Here is a 20228-nt window from a genome sequence, read left to right as displayed (position 1 = left end):
TTAAAAAATGCAGTGGGGTATAGGCCACACAAAGTCCATGCACTATTTGGAAAAAAAAGTTTTTTCAATAATGTTTAGAAAAATAGTTACGTTAAAATTTCTTAGTTTAAATTCCAGGGTGACTTTGATTGTCATAGTTTTTCTTGTTAAAATCATATTTAAGATGTTCAAACTTTATTTGTACGTTAAATGCACCATCACTAAAGTAGCTGATATAGTTTTTTAAGAAAAAAAATCAATGTTTATATTTAAATATCTTAGTTTATAAACTTTTTAACAAATACATATAAATTTCAGGTAAAATTGTTAAAAAGACGGAATTTGGCGTGCAATTTGCTAAAACTGGTTTTGTTTATACAATGGTCGATTTATATTGTATTTTAAACTAAATTCGAAGCACAAATCAAAAGTTTTCTCATTTTATATGAAATTTGTTCAACTGAAATTGCCTATAAATTTGAACATTTTTTGAATTGTGTTACAAAAACACATATTATTTATTATTTAAATCTTATTTACCGTTCCCCTAGTGGAAAATTGTCCAAAGAATCCGAAAATGAATTCCGTTTTCCGATTCAAATCTTGTTCATTGAGAAAATCATGACACTTTGAGAAGTTAAAAATAATTACTTTTATCAACTTTTTCTTAACAATAGTTAACCAACTTTTTAAACTTTTCAAAATTTTATGAAAAGTTCTTTTAGAGGTACTTCTCTTCCACGGACAGTATGATTCTAAGCAATTCAGTAGGGGAGAGTGGGGAGACTTGATCCCCGGGGACACTAGATCCCAAGCCTGTATCTCATCAGCATGTGGGTAAAACAATTAGCTTGTTGTGCGAAATTAACTAAAACTCATTGTAGAAAACAAAGAAAAAAATTTAAAAAAATTTAGATTGAGTTACACACATTTTTCTAAAACGAGCTGCAAAAAACTTCCAAGAGATCTTTTTTTCTTTTTCTGATATGCATAAAAAACACTAAAAAATATTCAAAAAAATGTTTTTTGTATATGAATTGTTTGATAAACTTATCAACTTCGAAACCCTTACGCATTTGATGTTAAATTTATCGTCATACTATTTTTACAATCAATTGTTTAAAAAAAGTGCGTTTAGGGAGACTTGATCCCTGCATTTTTGTAGTCCTTGGAATCAGCCTCAAGATTAATTAATTGGGCTGGGATTTCATACTTAGTTTCCTTTAGTATAGTTGTACATAACTTACTGCAGTTTGAACCTTTTTTCAAAAGTTTTGTAAACAAAAATTTCCAGCTTTTGTAAACATGCTGAATTTTGACCTAAAAAATAATATTTTAAGTTTTTAAATATTTTACATACTAAACTTGTTAAATTTTGAACACAAACGTACAGGTTTTATGTGAAATTGCTGTAACTTATAGAAAATTTAAAGTTTGGATGAATAAGAAACATTTGCTTAAGATTTCTTCAAAATGTTGAAAGGGGGATCAAGTTACCCCTAACATTTTTAAAATGCCGGTTTAAAATTTTTTTTTAAAACGCTTGGCACAAGGGGTTGGAAACTCTTAGAGCTATAATTATTATGTCAACCAGTATATCAAAATATATGTAAGTATACTTATTATTTCCTTTACATATCGCCAGTATACTTACCAATATACTGAGAGTATCTTAATATACTATCAGTTTATTGCTTTTCGGTTAGTATGCTAACAAGTATACTGGAATATCGTTAATATACTCAGTATTTTAAAGAAATATTAGAGTTTCCAGCCCCTTGGCTTGGCATGATTCGAAGAGTTCATCTGATGATATACCCTTATAAGCCAAACATAGATGAATGTTTAAGCTTTCAATTCATCCAAAAAGTTTATAGTTTTGTGAGTAATTGACAAAGTTATGTGCGATACAAAAAAAGGGGATCAAGTCTCCCCACTCTCCCCTACATATTTTAATTATAGGGTAGAGAAGTCATCAATGAGGCACGGGGAACAATGATAAAATTGCTCTCACAAGTCGTAGTTTCAACCAATCAGGCTCATATTTGGGGGAAAGGTGTATCTACTGGATACACGTCTGCTATAATAGTGGCTTTGGTTATGGACACTCCTTTGAAAAGTTATTCATAAATGTTTGATTCTGGGGTTTAAAAGTAAATTATGGACAAAAAATACTTTTTCGCTCGTAGGCTGCCATTTACACCAAAACTAACGTTTCTTCAAATTTCTTTCGACGTTTCATAGGGATTGAGTTGGGCTACAATGTCCTTTCATTAGGTGTTGCTTCAGAGTTGCTCGAATCGCTGTTGTTATCACCCGATTCACGCGTTCCGTGTTATTCACCTGTGGGTGGTACGACGGGGTGAGCCAATGGGTTACGTTGAATTCTTCGAGAAGTTGTCGGAAAAGCTTCGAGGTAAATTGTGTTCCGTTGTCCGTTAACACTATTTCCGGTACACCAAAGAGTAAGAACACCATATTCTTGAGAAATTTGGCCACCGAGCTAGCTTTTGCTTCTCGAAACGGTTGCACCAGCACAAACTTGCTGAATACGTCCGTGACAACCAACAGACACGTGTGTCGACCTCTACCTGACACCGGAAGTGGTCCCACGAAGTCCAGTGTTATAAATTGCCAAGGATGTTCCACAAACTCTTTCTGCGCTCCCATCGGTGGGGTAGTGTTCAAGTTGGGCGCTTTCGAAGTTTGACACTTGAAACATTCGCGGCAGAACTTTTTCACCTGTGCGCTCATACCTGGCCAAGTGTAGTGGCGTTTCAAACTGTGCGAGGTCTTTTCTGCTCCAAAGTGTGCGATATCGTGTTCCTTCTTGATAATTTCTTCTCGTTCTTCTTCCCTGGGCATCAATTTCCACCGAAATCTAGGGTCGTCAGTCTTGGTTCCAGTGGCGTAACGGTAAATAGCTCCATCTGTGATTCGGTAATCTGGGTGTTTTTGTGGGTCAGCCTTGATCTTTTCCATTAGTTCGTCGTACCTGTTGTCCAGTGACCCAATCTCGATGACATTGATCGATCGAGATAAGCAGTCCGCTGTGATGTTGTTGGCTCCCTTCCGGTACATCAGCTGAATGTCGTACGACTGTATCTTCAGCGCCCATCGGAGGAGTTTGGAGTTTCCCGATTCAACGCCGATGGTGAACAGCCACAACAGACTCCTTGCATCGGTTACTACCTGAAAGCGAGATCCTTCTACGTAGTGACGGAAATTCTCAATAGCTAGTAACACCCCCAGACATTCCTTTTCCACACTCGAGTAGGCCCGCTGTGTGCTGCTCAGCTTCTTGCTGAAGTATGCAATTACCCGAGTTTCCCCGTCAAGTTCTTGGACGAGGGCGGCGCCCACGGCGGTATCGGAAGCGTCCGACTCTATCGTAAAAGGCTTCGTAAAATCCGGGTTAGCTAAGATTGGGGCTGAAGTAAGCACTGATTTAAGTTCCAGGAATGCTTCTTCAGCTTCCTCTGTCCATACGAACTTCTTCTTGCTCTTCTTGAGCAGGTCCGTGATCGGAACGGTGATTCTGCTGTAGCTACGAATAAAACGTTGATAGAATCCGGCCAATCCTAGCAACCGACGGACATCTTTTACGCTTTTCGGTCGGGCGTAGTCTAGAATTGGTGAGATCCTGCTGCTGTCTATCGATACCCCCTTCTCTGTCAGTAAATATCCCAGATATTTTATCTGTTTCCGGCAAAAACGCGATTTCTCCAGCGAGATCGTAAGGTTCGCCTTCTTTAGACGGTTTGCTACTTCCTGTAAGAGTCTCAGGTGTTCTTCAAAGGTGTTCGACGCGACGACGATGTCATCTAGGTAAACAAATACGAATGGCATTAGGTCAAACCCGATAACCTTGTCCATTAAGCGACACATCGTAAACGGTGCGTTTGTCACTCCGAAGGGACATACTTTGAACCGGAAGAGACCCTTCGACGTCCTGAAAGCTGTGAAGTTCCTGCATTCCTCCTTCAGTGGGATCTGAAAATATGCGTCCTTAAGGTCGATGATTGAGAAGAATTTTGCCCGTTCCAGTCGTTGGAAGATCTCCAGCATATTGCGGATTGGATAAGTGTCTTTAACTGTCATGGAGTTGATCCTGCGGGAGTCTAGACATACCCGAATCTTCCCGTTTGACTTCCGAACTGGGACTAACGGATTTGTCCATTCACTGTAACATTCTTCAATAACTCCCATCTGCTTGAATCGCTCGATCTCTGAATCAACCTCTTTTTGAATGTTCGGTGAACAACGATAAACAGGCAAGTAAACAGGCTGGTTTTTCGGTTTCGCGCCTTCCTTCAGAACTATTTCGTGTTCGATTAAATTCGTTCGTCCTAGTTTCCCGCTGCTGGTGAATTCAAACTGCTTTACAACTGCCAGAAGGTCTTGACGCTGCTGCTCCGTTAACTCGTGTTCCACTTCGATCGTCTCTTCCGTTGGTTCCTGCCTCCCTTCTGGAATATCAAAAGTTGGTACATCTAGTGTTGTGTCTTGTTCCATGGTCGGTAGTTCCGGCAGTGTGCCAACTGGTTCCAGGGTAAACGCGATCGTCTCCTCCACCATGTTGAACTCGCCCACCGGTTCTGGTCCGTTCCCAAGATCTGCCATTGGCGTGATCCCGAAACTACGCCAGAAATTGCAGCCAAGAATCGGTTTCGATATCTCAGGTACTACGACAGTCGGAACTACACGTGTCACGTTCTTGTATGTGTATGGAATGTTGAGGTAGCCGAGGCATTTGTACTCTGTGTTGTCCGCTGTGCTTACTCTTAGTCTTGTTGGTTGTAGTTTCATACCGTACTTCAGTGACAGATTCAGCGAGTTGGTTACGCTTATCCCCGCGCCTGAATCGAGTAGCGCTGTAAACTCGTCATCAAAAACTCGCACTCGTAGGTATGGACACTTTTTTGTTTTAATTTTAATTGTGTGGATTTGATTCAACGGGTCGTAGTCGGTAGGTTGATTGGGAATTCTTTCATAATAAGGAATGTTAGGATTCCCTGTCGTACATCCCTCTAGTAGTTTCCCGCGTTAGTGTTCTGGTTCGGATTTGTTGTTACATGAGCTGCTGCACATCTGGTGCATGAACGGATTGTTTTCCCCAATTCCCCGCAGCCATAACAGAATATTGATTTCGGTTCCCTGCAGACTCGCCAGTTGTGTCCAGTTTGTCTACAGTTCCAGCAGTTAGACGATGAGTTTGGGGAAACTTGTTGCCGAGCTGCTGGCTGCTGGTTCGAAGGTTCCTGCGACGTGTTGAACGACTGGCTTGGTTCTCGTGGTGGGTTGAACGTTCGGAAGTTCCTGTTTCTGTTCCTTGAGCTCGGAACCCACTCGGTCCGGAGTGTGGTTGAATCGCGTCGACAAACTCCATCTCTTCTGCTCCAGCTTCTTCCTCTTCGTAGTCAACGTGATGAACCTGCTGCTGTTGCTTAGCCAGTAGTTGCTGCAGGTGAGAATCGGCTGCGTCGATTCCTCGGTTCAAGCTTTTCAGGTGATCCAAATCCAAAACCGTAGTCGTAGACAGTTTTGTATAGTAATACGATCGCATGTTGTCCCAAATGATTTCGAATTGCCGTCTCTTCGACAGAGGTTTAGACAGCATCTTATTCAAACGTCCAATATCGTCTACAAAAGCTGCGAAAGGTTCATTTCTTTGTTGTTTCCGGCTCTGAAGTGCTTGACGAATTCCTTGATCCTGATTAGGGTTGCCAAATCGCAGTCTGATTCGCTTTTCAAAATCCTCCCAAGTCTTGACTTCGTCGGCGTATGTGAAGAACCAGTTTGCTGCTACTCCGTCAAGTACCATATGGACATCCTTTAGAAGTTTTCGATCAGTTACTTCCTCCTTTTCGCAATTTGTTTTAATCTGAACAGAAAATCTTCAACCGATAGTGAATTAGGCTCTCCCGTAAACGAAATTTTCCAATGTTCAATCCTTCTTTGATGGTTTCGGTGATAACGTTCTCTGAAGTTGTCGTTCCTGGAACTTCCAGATGACTCAAAGCCTGGTCTTGGTCTTGGCGGTTGTCTCGGGAGGGACCTATTAGTCGAGGTACCAGAACTGAGCCGCTAGAGTCGCTTTCTGTTGATCTTCGGTTCTCCACTCTAGAAATTTCCAGCTCTGTCTGAAGACGTTTGATTACTTCCCACAATTCCTCGACCGTTGGGTTTGGGTTTGGATTAGGATTAGGATCAGGGTTTGGATTTGGATTGGGGTTTGGATTCGGGTTTGGATTTGGGTTTGGATTGGGATTAGGGTTTGGATTCGGGTTTGGATTTGGCTTTCCTTTATTATCTGTATCCGTATCCGGTCCGCTTTGAGTGAAATTTCCATCCGAAGAGACCGATTGAAGTAGCTTCGAGACTGGTGTCAAAAGTGCTTTCTGCAAATTATGTCCTTCTTGTGTTTGCGCTATTGCCCTCTGTATCCGGTAGTAATAATGAACTAATTTTGATCGAGTTTCACTTTCGATCTTCCCTTGTGCGATCAACAACAGTCCATCTACTTTTGATTTCACAAATTCCATTTCGTCTTCCCATTGATAAGGTGGATCAGGGTAATTGTGTTTTTCATTCCGATCAATTTGGAATAGTTTTCGCAAGATATCACGCTTCGAGTTAAGATTCTGTCGTGTTTCTTCCTCTTTGTTCCTCAGTTTGAGTTCGTAGTCCACTTCTTCATTCGACAAATGTCTCGCGTGTGGGAACTTCATCGTATTTATTTTCTTTTTAACCTCTCAGTATCAAAAAATGTGATGCAATAAATTTTAATTTTTGTGCTCAAAAACGTAAGTTTAACGTGCATAAGAATTATCAAACTAACAATAAGTAATAAATAAATAAATAAGTTAATAAATAAATAAATAAATAAATAGTGATAAATAACAAGAAATAAATAATAATAAATAAATAGTGATGCAACAAACAGGGAAAAATTATCAATCAACCAATGGAAAATAAATAAAGGAATCTTTGCTTTAAGAACCCACGAAAATCGTTCGAATGAACTCTCAATCGAAAGAAAAAATGAAAGAAAGACCCAAAACGTTGGGCGCCAATTTGTGGTACGCAAATTGTAGCCACGAAGGAATCCGTCCGATAACCGTCCCACGGGTTTGTTAATTAGCAAACGGTTTATGCGCCACCTCCGTAGAGGACCGACTTGCCTGGTTTATGCCCGACTAGACCCAGCCGCAGGGCGGGTCGTTTTGTAAAACCTGGAATGAATGGGGGAACGTTCAAGGGACTCAAATTGGGTAAGAGGTACTCCGCTTCGCGTGTGATGACTCCAAAAATATCCAAAACTGAACGGGGCAACCCGTTATCCGTCCGAACAACCAATCACCTGTTCGCTCTGGATCCTCACAGGATAATTTCTACCCCCGCACCAATCGCTGCGACGGGAAAAGACCCCAGGCTGAGATTCCCAAGCAGCCTTGCACTTGGAGTAAAACAACAGTAACAAAAACGTGGAGACGTCGAATGCGAAGCGAGAGACCTCTAGACCCGTGCAACTAATCTGGCGAGAGAGACATTTCGTTCACCAAAAACAACTACGCTAACAACGTCTTGGGGGAGGTGAAAAACGAAATATATTGCATGCTAAATGTGGGTTTTAATTGTACATTTTTAACCTAGGTTTAAGTTACATTTTTGTAGTGTCCTACGTGTTCATTTCCTCTTCTCTTCTTGGTTCTCTCTCTCTCTACTAACTATCTGTGTGCGGATTTGTTCTGGGGCTTAGTTACGTTAGCCCGGAGGTCACAGGTGTAACGGTGACCAACGGAACTAGGCTCGGGAAAGGGCAACGAGCCTTAGAAAATGTGTGTGTGTGTTTTTGGCAACTCGGACGACGTCTACGAGTGCGTACGCATGCGGTTTTTACGTTATAGGTGAGTACTCACGGACCGGTTTCGTTGATTGGCTTACGCGTCGCTAGTGCACCGCGCGGTGCGATATTCTTCTGGAGCAGATGAAAGGCGCGCGATCTTAAGGGGGCGGCCTGGTTGAAATCGGGCTTGGCCGGCTGGCCGGCCTGGTGGACGGGTCGCCTCCTTCGGGAACCTGGACGGTGCGTGACCACGTGGACCGGGGTCTACGGTCTGGTGAACTCCTGCGGCGAATCTGGACCAGCGGCTGGACAGGAACGGCTGGCGCGATGGATGGCTCTCCCTGGAGCCACGTGTAGCGTGTGGTCTCCCTTCCGGATCCCAGTGGGCCTTCCGGGGCTCGATCGCTGAGACCGCGGGGTCAGCAGGGCGGCTAAGGCTTTTGGTGGCGGTGTGGCGAGCACGAGCTGGTAGGAGGCGGTTGGTTCCGACTCTAGAACAGAACGCCTTATAAATAACGGCAGTGTCATCAGCAAAAAGTGACAACACACCGTTACCAGGAAGAGTAGGCAAATCAGATGTAAAAATATTGTACAAAAGTGGGCCAAGAATACTTCCTTGGGGAACCCCAGCATCAATGTTGAATAATCCAGAAGCAATCCCATTCAGAAAAACCCTGAACGATCTCTCCGAAAGATAGTGCTGGATGATTTTGATAAGATACATTGGAAAACCGTATAAATACAGTTTATGTATCAAACCATCATGCCAAACATTGTCAAAAGCCTTCTCAACATCCAGCAAAGCCATAGCAGTTGATTTAGACTCAAGCTTGTTCTGCTTGATGATTTTAGTTACTCTCGTAAGCTGATGAGCAGTATTATGCCCCATTCAGAAGCCAAACTGCTCATTCAAAATTATATTATTATCGTTGGTAAAATCCAAAAGCCTTGAATAGATGACCTTCTCAAAGAGTTTGGACAGACTACTCAAAAGACTAATGGGACGATAACTTGTTGGCGATGTTGGATCTTTTTGAGGCTTCAAAATTGGTATGACTTTGCCCAGTTTCCAATTGGTGGGGAAGTAACCAAGTTGCAAACATTTATTGAAAATATTGGCTAGATGTTGAAAGAACTGATCACTCTGTTTTTTCAACACTAGATTAAAAATGTTATCAAAGCCAGGAGCTTTCATATTTTTCATTTGTTTTACTGCAACTTTGACCTCCTCACCAGAAACATGGGAATCTGCAGGAAATTCAAAGGTAGAGTCATTGATTGTTGAAATACTATTGGCAACTGATGTTTCTTTACGGCTGGTCATGGAAGCGCCAAGATTATGAGAACTGACAAAATGAAGCCCAAGTGCATTTGCCTTTTCCTCGGATGTAATCAAAGGAGAATCCTCAACAATAAGAGGAGGAATAGGCTTTGGTTTGTTTTTAAGAACTTTTGAAAGTTTCCAAAATTGTTTTGAAAAATTCCCATGCTGGCTTACATGTTTTGAAAATTCTTGATTTCTGATATTGTCAAGTCGGTCTTGTATGATTTTGTTCAAATTGTTCACTGAAATCTTTTTGTCATAGTCCCCAGTCCGTTGATATTGTCTCCTATAAACATTCCTAAGTCTAATCAAGTGTTTAGTATCTACGTCAATATCAGTTACCTTAATATTAACAGGAACCAAGGGTTTCCAGAAGCGTTTATTACTTGCCAGTCTGCCAATTAATTCAAGGGTTTCCAGCAAGGCCTCAGACTGGCAAGTAATTAATAATTACTTTGATTTTTAGCTGGTAATTAAGTAATTATTAAATTACTTAGTAATTCATGGTAATAAGGTAACTTAATGTAAGTATGTAATGTAAGTAAATTTTGAGTAATTAAAGAAAATGATTTTTATAAATTGTACTTCTTCAACGAAACTATTTACTATTTAGCGGTTTACGCACTTCGGAAGGAACCGGTCAAGAAAAAAATCAAATGGACAGCAGCGGCAGCGCAAGCAAGTCAGAGAGGGTGAAGAAAAGCCCCAAGAAATCGCTCCCTCTCCTTTGTTCTGCCGTTCGTAAAGCTGTTTCTTGACCCCTTTCCTTCCGATCTGCATACCAGCCTTTTAAAATAATCTATTATAACAGTATTTTATTAATTTTAAATAAGAGTGAATAACAAAGATTAAAAAGACTGTTTCTGTATTTAGAAGGCCTTATTCACCATAGTTCTCTCCTAAAACTCTCCTAAAATTCATTTTTATCATGTTGTTTATCGAAGCTGATTAACAACAAATAGCAACGCCATGATATATTTCCCAGTGTTTTTTTTTTTTGGAAATCCGAAATCTATTATTTTTTTTTAAATAATTAATAAAATATGTATTTTTTTGCAAGAACTACATTAGAATTGATTAATTTTTTATGCTTTTCCTAAAAATGTGCTATAATTTTTGAAAGAGCTAGCGAATGAGCTATTTATAAATAATTTAGTTTAGAACCGTAGAAATTAATACTTAAATTTAAATTAAATGTTTTCTATCGTAGTGAAAAGTAATTAAGTAATTTATGTAATTAATAATTTTGGACCAGTAATTTGAGTAATTAATTGGCAGACTGGCAAGTAATTAACGCTTCTGGAAACCCTTGAATTAATTACTCAAATTCCTGGTCCAAAATGATTAATTACATAAATTACTTAATTACTTTTCACTACGATAAAAAAAAAACATTTAATTTTAATTTAAGTATTCATTTCTACGGTTCTGAACTAAATTATTTATAAATAGCTCATTCGATAGCTCTTCTAAAAAATATGCTGTTTTTTTAATTTTTTTTTGTACCGATCTGGATATTGTGAATTATAATTTTAATTGAAAATAGCGATCAAATTTCAAAAATGCCCCCACTAGAGGACGCTGATACTTTGGGTGATGTTTACATAATATCTTACAGCGAATTAATTGGTTTGAAATTTGGAATTGTTTTATTTTATTATAAAATTGACATCATTTCAGGTAAAAATAAGTAGCTCAATTGCTATAAACAATAATATTTGTTTTATGGCCAATTTAACCTGTTCATTATCTGATTCGAAATTCCATTATGTTTCACGTTTCAATCAACCGTACCCTTATCAATCAATTGCAAAAGAAGATTATTGAAGTCGTGTTTGTCATAAAGGCAAAACAACATACTGTACTGTTTTACTTCAATGTTTGAGTTTTAATATAATTAATTATTAATTTAAAATTGTATTCAGTTTATTGCAAGTTTATCGAAGTTGTTTGAAAAAAGGCCCCCTGAATTTTCGAGCCAAACATAAACTTTGACAAATATTTGCAGCGGCTCTTCATGAAAATTGTGAAATTCATCAAAATAACGTTAAGTTTTAAAATGTTTTTCAACATTGGTTTGACATTACTTTGCATTTTTTTCTCAAGCATATTAAAAATCCGTTACTGAAAATACGGATTATGTGAAATGTGACAATTACATTGGATTTAATTTGTGCATCTGAATATTAGTCGATTTTAATTTCACTGAGTTTGATTTTTAACATTTGTCTCAGACATATTTGGAAATTTTTCGGGAAAATAGTTTAGCTCTTTAGAGAGATAAGGACTGTCAATTTCTGCTGATTATGAAAAATATAAAAATTGTATTTTTCGTATTATTTTTGATAATTTTTGTATTATTTTCAATATTTTTTAAATTATTTTTAATATACTTTTATTGATTTTTAAATTGCTATCACTTGAAAAATTGTTTTAAAAAATGATAATTCACTATTTTTTTTTAATTATATGATCCACATAAACTTTTTTTGATAATTTTGACTGCCTATTAGAAGGAAAAGATTAAAAAAATAATCAATTCTAATGTAGTTCTTGCAAAACAAAAAAAAAACATATTTTTATAATTACTTAATGAAAATGAATAGATTTCGGATTCACTAAACATGTTTCACTGGGTAATGTATATGATGGCGTTGCGTTTTGTTGTTAATCAGCTTCTATAAACTTCATGTAAAAATAAATTTTAGGAGAGTTTTAGGAGAGAACTATGGCAAATTAGGCCTTCTACATACAGAGCCAGTCTATTTTAATCTTTATGTTTCAATCTTATTTGAAATTAATAAAATACTGTTATAATAGATTATATGTAAAAAGTAAATAGTTTCGTAGAAGAAGCACAATTAAAAAAAAATAATTACTTAAATTACTCAAAAATTACTTAAATTACCAATCAACTACATTAAATTACTCTAATTACCATAAATTACTAATTAATTAAAGAATTACCTAATTACCAGCTAAAAATCAAAGTAATTATTAATTACTTGCCAGCACGAGGCCTTGCTGGAAACCCTTGACAGGAACCTCCCGAACGTTGGCAGCCTCTGCTTGGTTGATAGCCTGCTGGATCACCTCCAGCGAACGATCAATATCGGCAGAAGTTTCCGGGTGTTGATCATAGTCGATGTTGCTGTCAACCACTTGCTGAAACTGCTGCCAGTCAACGTTGTGGTAATCTTTCCGGGTTGGTTGGCGCTGCGGAGTAACGGAAGCTCCAAGCTCCACAACCACCGGATAGTGATCAGAACTCAACTCTTCAAACACCTCAGGATGAGCCACGTTCTCAGTCATATTGGTAATGAAGAAGTCGATGATTGAGTGATTCCCAGACCGAGCCACCCTCGTTGGACGATCCGGACTCACAACGTTGTAGTATCCGTTTTGCAGATCGTTGTGCAGAATCACTCCGTTCCGATTCCTCCTGCTGTTGCCCCAAACTTCATGCTTCGCGTTGAGGTCACCAGCAATGATGTACTTTGCGCTCCGCCGTGTCAGCTTCTGGATATCGCCCTTCAGTTTTGCTGCTGAACCATCTCTGGAATTCACCTGACGTGGGCAGTATGCAGCAATGAAGAGTACTGGGCCAACCGAAGTGGGAATTTCCACCCCAACGGCCTCGATGATGTCCAGCTTGAAGTGTGGCAGCCGGCGTGGCTTGAGATCACGATGAACAGCGACAAGCACACCTCCTCCTCCAGAGGTGGTCCTATCGAGCTGCGTCGCGATCTTGTAGTTTTGCAGATAAACTTTTTCACCGGGCTTCAGATGAGTTTCCGTGATGGCAGCTACGTCGATCTCCTTCTCGCGAAGAAAATCCACCAGCTCTAAGTTCTTCCTCCTAATGGAGCAAGCGTTCCAATTCAGCAGCTTGAGGGACCTACGATCCATACTGGATGACGAACGAGGTCAGCACTTCAATCTGCTGGGTCTTGGTTTTGCATCCACGCAGTGCAGCGGACATCTGTTTGAAAATATTGAGGAGTTCGGTTGAGGTGTAAAGATCATTACCATTTTCCTCAACTGCTGGTTCTTGGGTTGGTCTTGGCTCCTGGCTGAAGCCCGGTGGTGGCGGTCTCGGCTCCTGGCTGGAACCCGGCCGTGGATGATTCATCTCAGCTCTCTTCCTGGGATCCAACGGCAACGGTGCCAAGTTCGGGACCTGGCGTCGCGGTTGAAGAGGTGGAAAATTTTGCTCCACCAGGGCTGGAGGAGTTCTACGACGCTGAGGCTGATTCTTCGTCGATGCTTGCTGCCGAATTTTCACGAACTCAGCTCTCTTGGGGCACTTTCGGTCGGTTGACGAGTGCTCACCGTTGCAGTTGAGGCACTTCACCAGCGAATCTTGGATGCACTGGGATGTGATGTGCGCATCGGTACCACATTTGGCGCAACGACGCTTCAGGTGGCAGTTCTTACCTCCGTGCCCGAAACCCAGGCAGTTGAAGCATTGTGTGACGTCACGATGCACTGGTCGGTATCGCTCCCGACACGATAATGTTGAAAACCGCTCGAATTGCCTTCAGCTCAGGAAGCGTCGTCGATCCCTTAGCCAAATGCAGCAGGTAGAGCTGGTCACGGTACTTGATGTCTTTGTTGCGTCGGCTCATTTTGTGCACGGCCAACACATCCAGTTTCAAAACTTTTAGCTCGGCAGCTAATTCCTCCACTGGCATGTCGTACAGACCTCTGACGACGATTTTGTACGGCTTATCCATGACGACATCATGGGTAAAGTACTCCGCCTCGTTTTCGGTCAAGTAATCCTTGACCAGTTGATAGTGCTGCCTGGATTGCACCAGCACCTTAAATCCGTCCTGACACAGACGAATGTTGCCTAGGACTTTCCCAGACTTGATGAGTTCAACCAGCCCCGCTCGAAAGTCGATCGTTGCTGCTGATTGCCGCACATAAAAAGGAGGCAGTTTCTCCTTTCGCTGTTTCACTTCATTCTCCTTTGCTTCCGCTACCTGGTCCTCGTCAGGCAGTCCAGCAAACTTGTTGTTCTTCAATAGCTGCTCCTCGTGCGACGAAGAGTTCTCCTCCTCCTCATCCATCGGTACAGTACCGTCGCTCTTTTTCGTCTTTTTGCTGTTCGATGTCACTTCCAAAAGCACCTTCCTTTTGGAAATTCCCGGTTTTTGGCCATCAGTTGAGGCCTCAACCTTCCTTTTGGAAATTCCCACTTTTTTGCCTGCTTGAGCCGCAGGTAGGGCAATATTGCCGGCGTTTTGCGCCGGGACGCGACGAGTCATGTTGATTCAGACAACCTTCACCAACGAATGCTCGGATAACAATGATTATAGCGAATGAAAATATTACTAAACTAAGTAAGTTTCTAAAAACACTAAACAATCTGAACAATTCTTTAAATGGTTTATATCAAGCTTTTCAATTGAAAACAAATAAGTTTTACTTAAAAAGTCCGTATGGATGAAATATTTATTATGTTGTTATTTTGAAAAACAAACATGATTTGAGAAAATTGATAAATTTCACGAATTTCACGACGTCCACGAAATCGTCAAAAACGTCTAACCCTATGTTAGTAATTGAACAAGGGTATTCACTCACTTAATTTTACAGTAGTTCATAAGATTGTGTTTATTCCTATTTGTGTAAGAAAAATCGTTTTGAGAAAAATCATTACAGTTTCACACAAACATAAAATTTCACGGGATTTCGCGGAATAAGCCAAATTTCACGGATTTCACGCTGTCCGCGAAATCGTGAAATTTCACTAACCCTAGTCATGAGATATCGAAAAATAGAGCTCGGATTCACGATCAGGGACAAAAGTTACCCCGTAAGACAAAGATTCACGCAAATCGAAGAGGGCAACTGCCTTATTGCATGTATTTAATTTTTGGCGCACTTTTAGAAACATCCATGCTTTTCCAAAGTTCAATCCATGCACGTGGTGATGAACTTTTTCTCTCTAGAGCTCTTCTCTCTTTCCTTTTCATTACATTCCCCACGACTCACGAGCGAGCTTTTTGTTCATTCATTCGTTGATCTTCGTTCGTGTATCGTGCCCAAGCTGCGCAGTGTTCATCTTGCTACCAGCTGATAGTTAGATTTATCATAAAATTTTCATAATTTAAGATCAAAAATCCAATAATATTTAAAAAAAAAGTTATTGCCAGCCTAATGTTTGTTAATTCGTATTGTTGTTGGTTCATAGAAATGTTCCTATTTTTGTTTCAATTTGGCAACACTTCCTCAAGAGGTTCATTCCACCCAGGTGTCTGCTGAAGCTTCGTAACGAAACTCGTGTTTGAGTTTAGTTCCACTTTGGTCATGCTTCTCGACGGACGAACGGACGCGGAATTTGAATTTTTCTTTGCAGTTAATTATTTCCCACCAAACAGACAGCGCGCTTTTCGGTGTGACAAGCGCGGGAGGAAAACGCGCGCGCGGAATTTTCCTCAAACGAGTGTCCTCGTTTGGAAAGCCTGCTTTTGTCGGAAAAGCAAAACACTTGGGAAAACTTTTCATTCCCGTGCTGCTGGCAGTGAATAACGTGAATAGTACACTACTTTCAGCGTAGTTTTTGTGTTTGTGTTTTCCCTCTGAAGGTGCCGAAACAAGAAGAAGAATCGCGTGTGCAAATTTACCTCAGCGCTGAAGATTTTCCACGTGCTTATCAAAAGTGTGAGTTCTTTCATATGAGAAGATAAAAGAACGAAACATGCCATTATTATCATCGGTAGTTGTGCAAAACCATGAGAGAAGTTCTCGTGAATATGGAAATGAAAATTATCTCCTCTTTTGCTTTGCTCGTTTGATGGTGTTTTTAAAGTTTTCGCTTTTATCGTCTTCCGGTGTTTTGCTGTTTCGTTGCTTCGTCGGTTCTTTTTTTGCTCATCCAGTCGAGAATTTAAGATGCAAAAGAAGAAGCAATAAGAACAATGCACAGTTGAGGAATCTCATCATCTTCTCAGCAGCAGCAGCCCTCTTGCTCATCACTTGTGCACATCACATACACCGACGACAATCGGCAAGTGGTCGGGGTTTGATCGTTTGTCGTGGTGTTGCTGGATGATACTGGCCGGAGCTGGAACTGCACAAAAGATTTAAACGTTATTGTCATTAAACTTTTGTTTTCGCTTGGATTTAATTGAGTGGATGCTAATTGCTGGATCGTTTTTTCTTCTTTTTGTTATTGCTTATTTACAGAAGCAATTAAACAAACCGAGTTCTGAGGAGTGTTTACTGAAAATGTTGATACCATCTAGGAAAAAATAACTGTAATTTTGTAAAAAGTCTGTGTAAATGAACTACATACAAATACATTGAAAATTAAGTATATCAAAATCTGCATGATAACTATCTTCATCCGGTATCGGAAGCGACGTAACACTTTATAATGTGGCCCTCTTAAACCTTGCAGTTTCTTAAACGGATCCATTCTTCTCAATGAAACTAAATTCTGTTAAGGGGGTTGTGTAGGGGACATCTTAGGATGACTTCGCTGAAAAAATCTTGCTCCTAGCACAAATCCTGTTTGGCAGCTGTCTTGAGTTGAGGTACGTTTTTGGCTAAAAATGACGTTTTGAAAAATCATTTTTCTAAGATTTTTGTTGGAATTGCTCAAAAACTACCCAAATGTTTGAAAATCATTACTTCAAAAATTGTAGCAATACGATTCCCTCGAACAAGAAACACTGTTGAATGGCTTGTTTTTATCATATCGTTGTATTTGAGCATCATTTCAGTTTAATTTGACCCAATGTCACTCCCTCCAAGGGGAGAGATTTGATCAATTTTCAAACTATTGGCATTTAAGGTCGTGTTCTTCAAAATCCAGCATATTTTGAGGAAAATGTTAGTAAACTATCTGAGAACAAATCTACGTTGAAAGGTTTTCGATGTTACTTAAATTGTTTTTATTACTAAGAAATTACGAGAGGTGTATTGTTTTTTGACCCATAGTCACCCCCACTGACTGTACCCTTTTAAAAGAGTGACGACGAGATAGAAAGTATCCTTTTTTGAGGAAAAAGGATTGTACCCTTTTGAGGGATACTTCCGATTTTGAGAGTATATTAACACTTAAAATTTTTGACGTCCGCCTCGGGATTCGAACCCGCGAGCTCTGGATTGTAAGTCCAGTGCACGGTCCACATTCCTCATCACTTTTGTTTTGCAATATAGGGGGATAACAGTGGGTCTCGTGGCGCAGGGGTAGCGGCTTCGGCTGCCGATCCCGATGATGCTATGAGACGCGGGTTCGATTCCCGCCTTATCCACTGAGCTTCTATCGGATGGTGAAGTAAAACGTCGGTCCCGGTTTCTCCTGTCTCGTCAGAGGCGCTGGAGCAGAAATCCCACGTTAGAGGAAGGCCATGCCCCGGGGGGCGTAGTGCCAATAGTTTCGGGGATAACAAATTTGCCGTTTTTTACGATAATTAAGGAACTCTTACACTACGTCAAACAAAACAAAAACAAACTCGCTATTTTTCGTACATGACAGTTTGCCTGCATTTCTAGAGTTTTTTTAATGGTCCTATAAATTATTGTGCTTCATATGTTTATAGGACCTATAAAAAAAACCCTAGATTTGTTTGTAGAAATGTCAGCCTGTAAACATTTCGCTCCAAATGCTGAATATTGTTCCTTGAGCTATTTTAGAACTCTGGGCCAAATATGATCAAAATCAACATTTACCCATTGATACTCGTATGGGACTTTGTATGGGAAAAATCGAAAAAAAATGTATTGAAACCCCAATTTTCTTACGGTTTGCCCTGCACGGTGCGCTTCTTCCATCAAAACATTCCCAAAAGTGAGATTCTCATTGAAAACTTAATGCTCAAAAACCTTGAAAAACATACCAAAACTGTAAAGTTCGATCCTGAAAAGTTTTCATTGTTTTCACCAACTTTAGGCTCGGGTATCAATGGGCTAATCTCAAATTTCCCTAAAAATTTGCACAGATGCTTGAAATAACCCAAAAAAAAAACGTTTTTCGCTTGTGGAGCAAGGGGTCATTTTTTCTAGGCACTCTATTGCACACGGTCAAATTTGTAAACCCTATTTTTATTTTGTCTTTTTAAACAAAACGTTACAATAAGCTTTATAGTGTACTGTCTAAAAATGGTAATCATAAAATTTATGCAATAATAATTATTTGTCCCCATATTTTTTTTTTGTTTTTTAACTTTTTTTTTAAATTTTGTAATATACTCTCATTTATATTATTGATTCTATTTTCAACAGTGTTCTACCACTTCATTTAAGAAAATTTCAGTTTTAATGATTACTGAAATATTTACTTTTTTCAAAAATACAACGAAAAAAGGATCAAATGTCAGAACCGAAATTTGTAGATTGGATCCAAACACATAAAAGATATTATATTGATAGAATTACAGTCCGAATCCAAAATCTCCAAAAAATTTCCAAGTGTGTGTGTGTGTGTGCAACCAATCAAACGGGACCACGCGGTCGCTTCTTACAAATTGAGTTGTTTCCATGTATTTTTTAGATCTACATTCTATACATGCAAATAACTCGCATAGGCATTTGGAAGGTGTTAGCTCTGCCGAGCTTCGGTGACCCATTTCTACGCTGGCTAGCCGAGCGCGAGGTACTTCAGCTTTATCGACAAGCCCCGCCCTGAAGAACGTTTGCATCAATCAGATTCAAACGTTATTTAGAACTTCCGAACCTTTGTCAAACGGACAAAGACCCAGCGCGTATATAGTTAGCAGCAGTGTTGCAAATGAGTGATAAAAAAGCTATCAATAGATTATCTCTGCACCAAAAATATCCGAGAGTATAGCGGCCGTCACTGTAGCTTGTGAGATCTCTTCTTGTGTCTCGTGATTCCCAGCGATGTCATTCTCTCTCTCTATCACTCCTCCCCTTTTTCTCGACTATGCGCTCTCACCGCTGAGTCTCTCAATCTCTCCGAAAACTGCAATGAGAGAACGCGAGATGGCGATTAGGAGCCGACCACGCATGACGTCCTGTTAAACTGCGTTTGCGAAATTGGTTTTGTGGCGGCTTTTGTGGTTAAACGCTGTTGCGGTAGCATGATCGTGGAATCGGGAATGAGAGAGAAAAGGAAAATGTCAATCGCGAGTGGGTAAACACGAAAACGTGTTCGGCTATGTTCGGCGCTGAGAGTTTCAATGAAGAGAGAAGAGCAGTTGTATTTGAGGCATGAATATTCAGGCGAGATAATTGTAGTTGCTGAGAGCTGATAACCCTGGTTAGCAGTAACAGTATTCCTTATTCCAGTCATAGCTCATCAAGCCACGATGGACTAGTGGTTAGCCTTTTTGTTTATCAACCTAGACGGGGGATCGAACCCCGCCTCGAGCAACTTTGATTTTTCGTTCATGTTCAGGAGTTTCACGAATTTATATTTCTTTAACTTTCTCGTTGGGAGCAGATGGGAATCGAACCCAGACCATTCGCTTATAAAGCGAACACCGTAACCATTCAGCCACGGCCACTCCTTCAACGCTTGAAATTAAATAAGATGCAAAAAGGAAATTCCTCACCGGGTTTGAACAACATGATCTTGAACAGCCGTTCTATGCCGGAGGAAGCACAGATCCAAATTACGGCCACAGGCGGCTACCCTGACAGATCCAAAAATTCAGACTTTCAGCTCCACGTAGTTGGCCAAATTCTAGTAATCCTCTTCAGACCAGAATTTGATGACTAACGCCACCCAGCACCGCCCGGTATAAAGCTGTCCGTAACGCGAATTCAGTAATTCTCTTGGTACTCTTGGCAGTTTGATGGTCTCCTTCTCACTTTCACTTCCGGCGCGGACCATAAAAAAAAATCAAAACTCCATAAAAATGACAGGAGCACAAAAATTTGCGTCCGACCCGTCACGCGACCTACTTCGATCCCATCTCCAAAAAAATTCCAAGTGACCTGTTAATTGCAAAGTTGTCCAGATCGTAAAATTAAAGGAACATTGATTTTCCAGTTACGGATCTTTGGTGTCTTCAGAAGAACTGTTGCAAATGGAAAGGGGCAACTTTTGGCTTGGTTGAAATTAATGGTGGTTCATGAATAGGCTGTTTTCGAAAA

General features: G+C 40.1%; 1 protein-coding gene across 1 annotated transcript in view; it reads left to right on the top strand.

Annotated features, from left to right (window-relative positions):
* The first annotated feature begins 15445 nt into the window (after positions 1-15445).
* The window catches only part of LOC6042855 (sodium- and chloride-dependent neutral and basic amino acid transporter B(0+)), a 223388-nt gene continuing 218605 nt past the window's right edge, over positions 15446-20228 (top strand). Inside the window, 1 exon segment of the mRNA XM_038258750.1 lies at positions 15446-15824. The gene's annotated coding sequence lies outside the window, so the exon portion shown is untranslated.

This window comes from Culex quinquefasciatus, chromosome 3 (assembly GCF_015732765.1).
Source record: "Culex quinquefasciatus strain JHB chromosome 3, VPISU_Cqui_1.0_pri_paternal, whole genome shotgun sequence".
Taxonomy (NCBI): Eukaryota; Metazoa; Arthropoda; class Insecta; order Diptera; family Culicidae; genus Culex; species Culex quinquefasciatus.
Note: the sequence above shows the minus strand (reverse complement) of the source record. Positions and strands in the feature narration are given on the sequence as shown.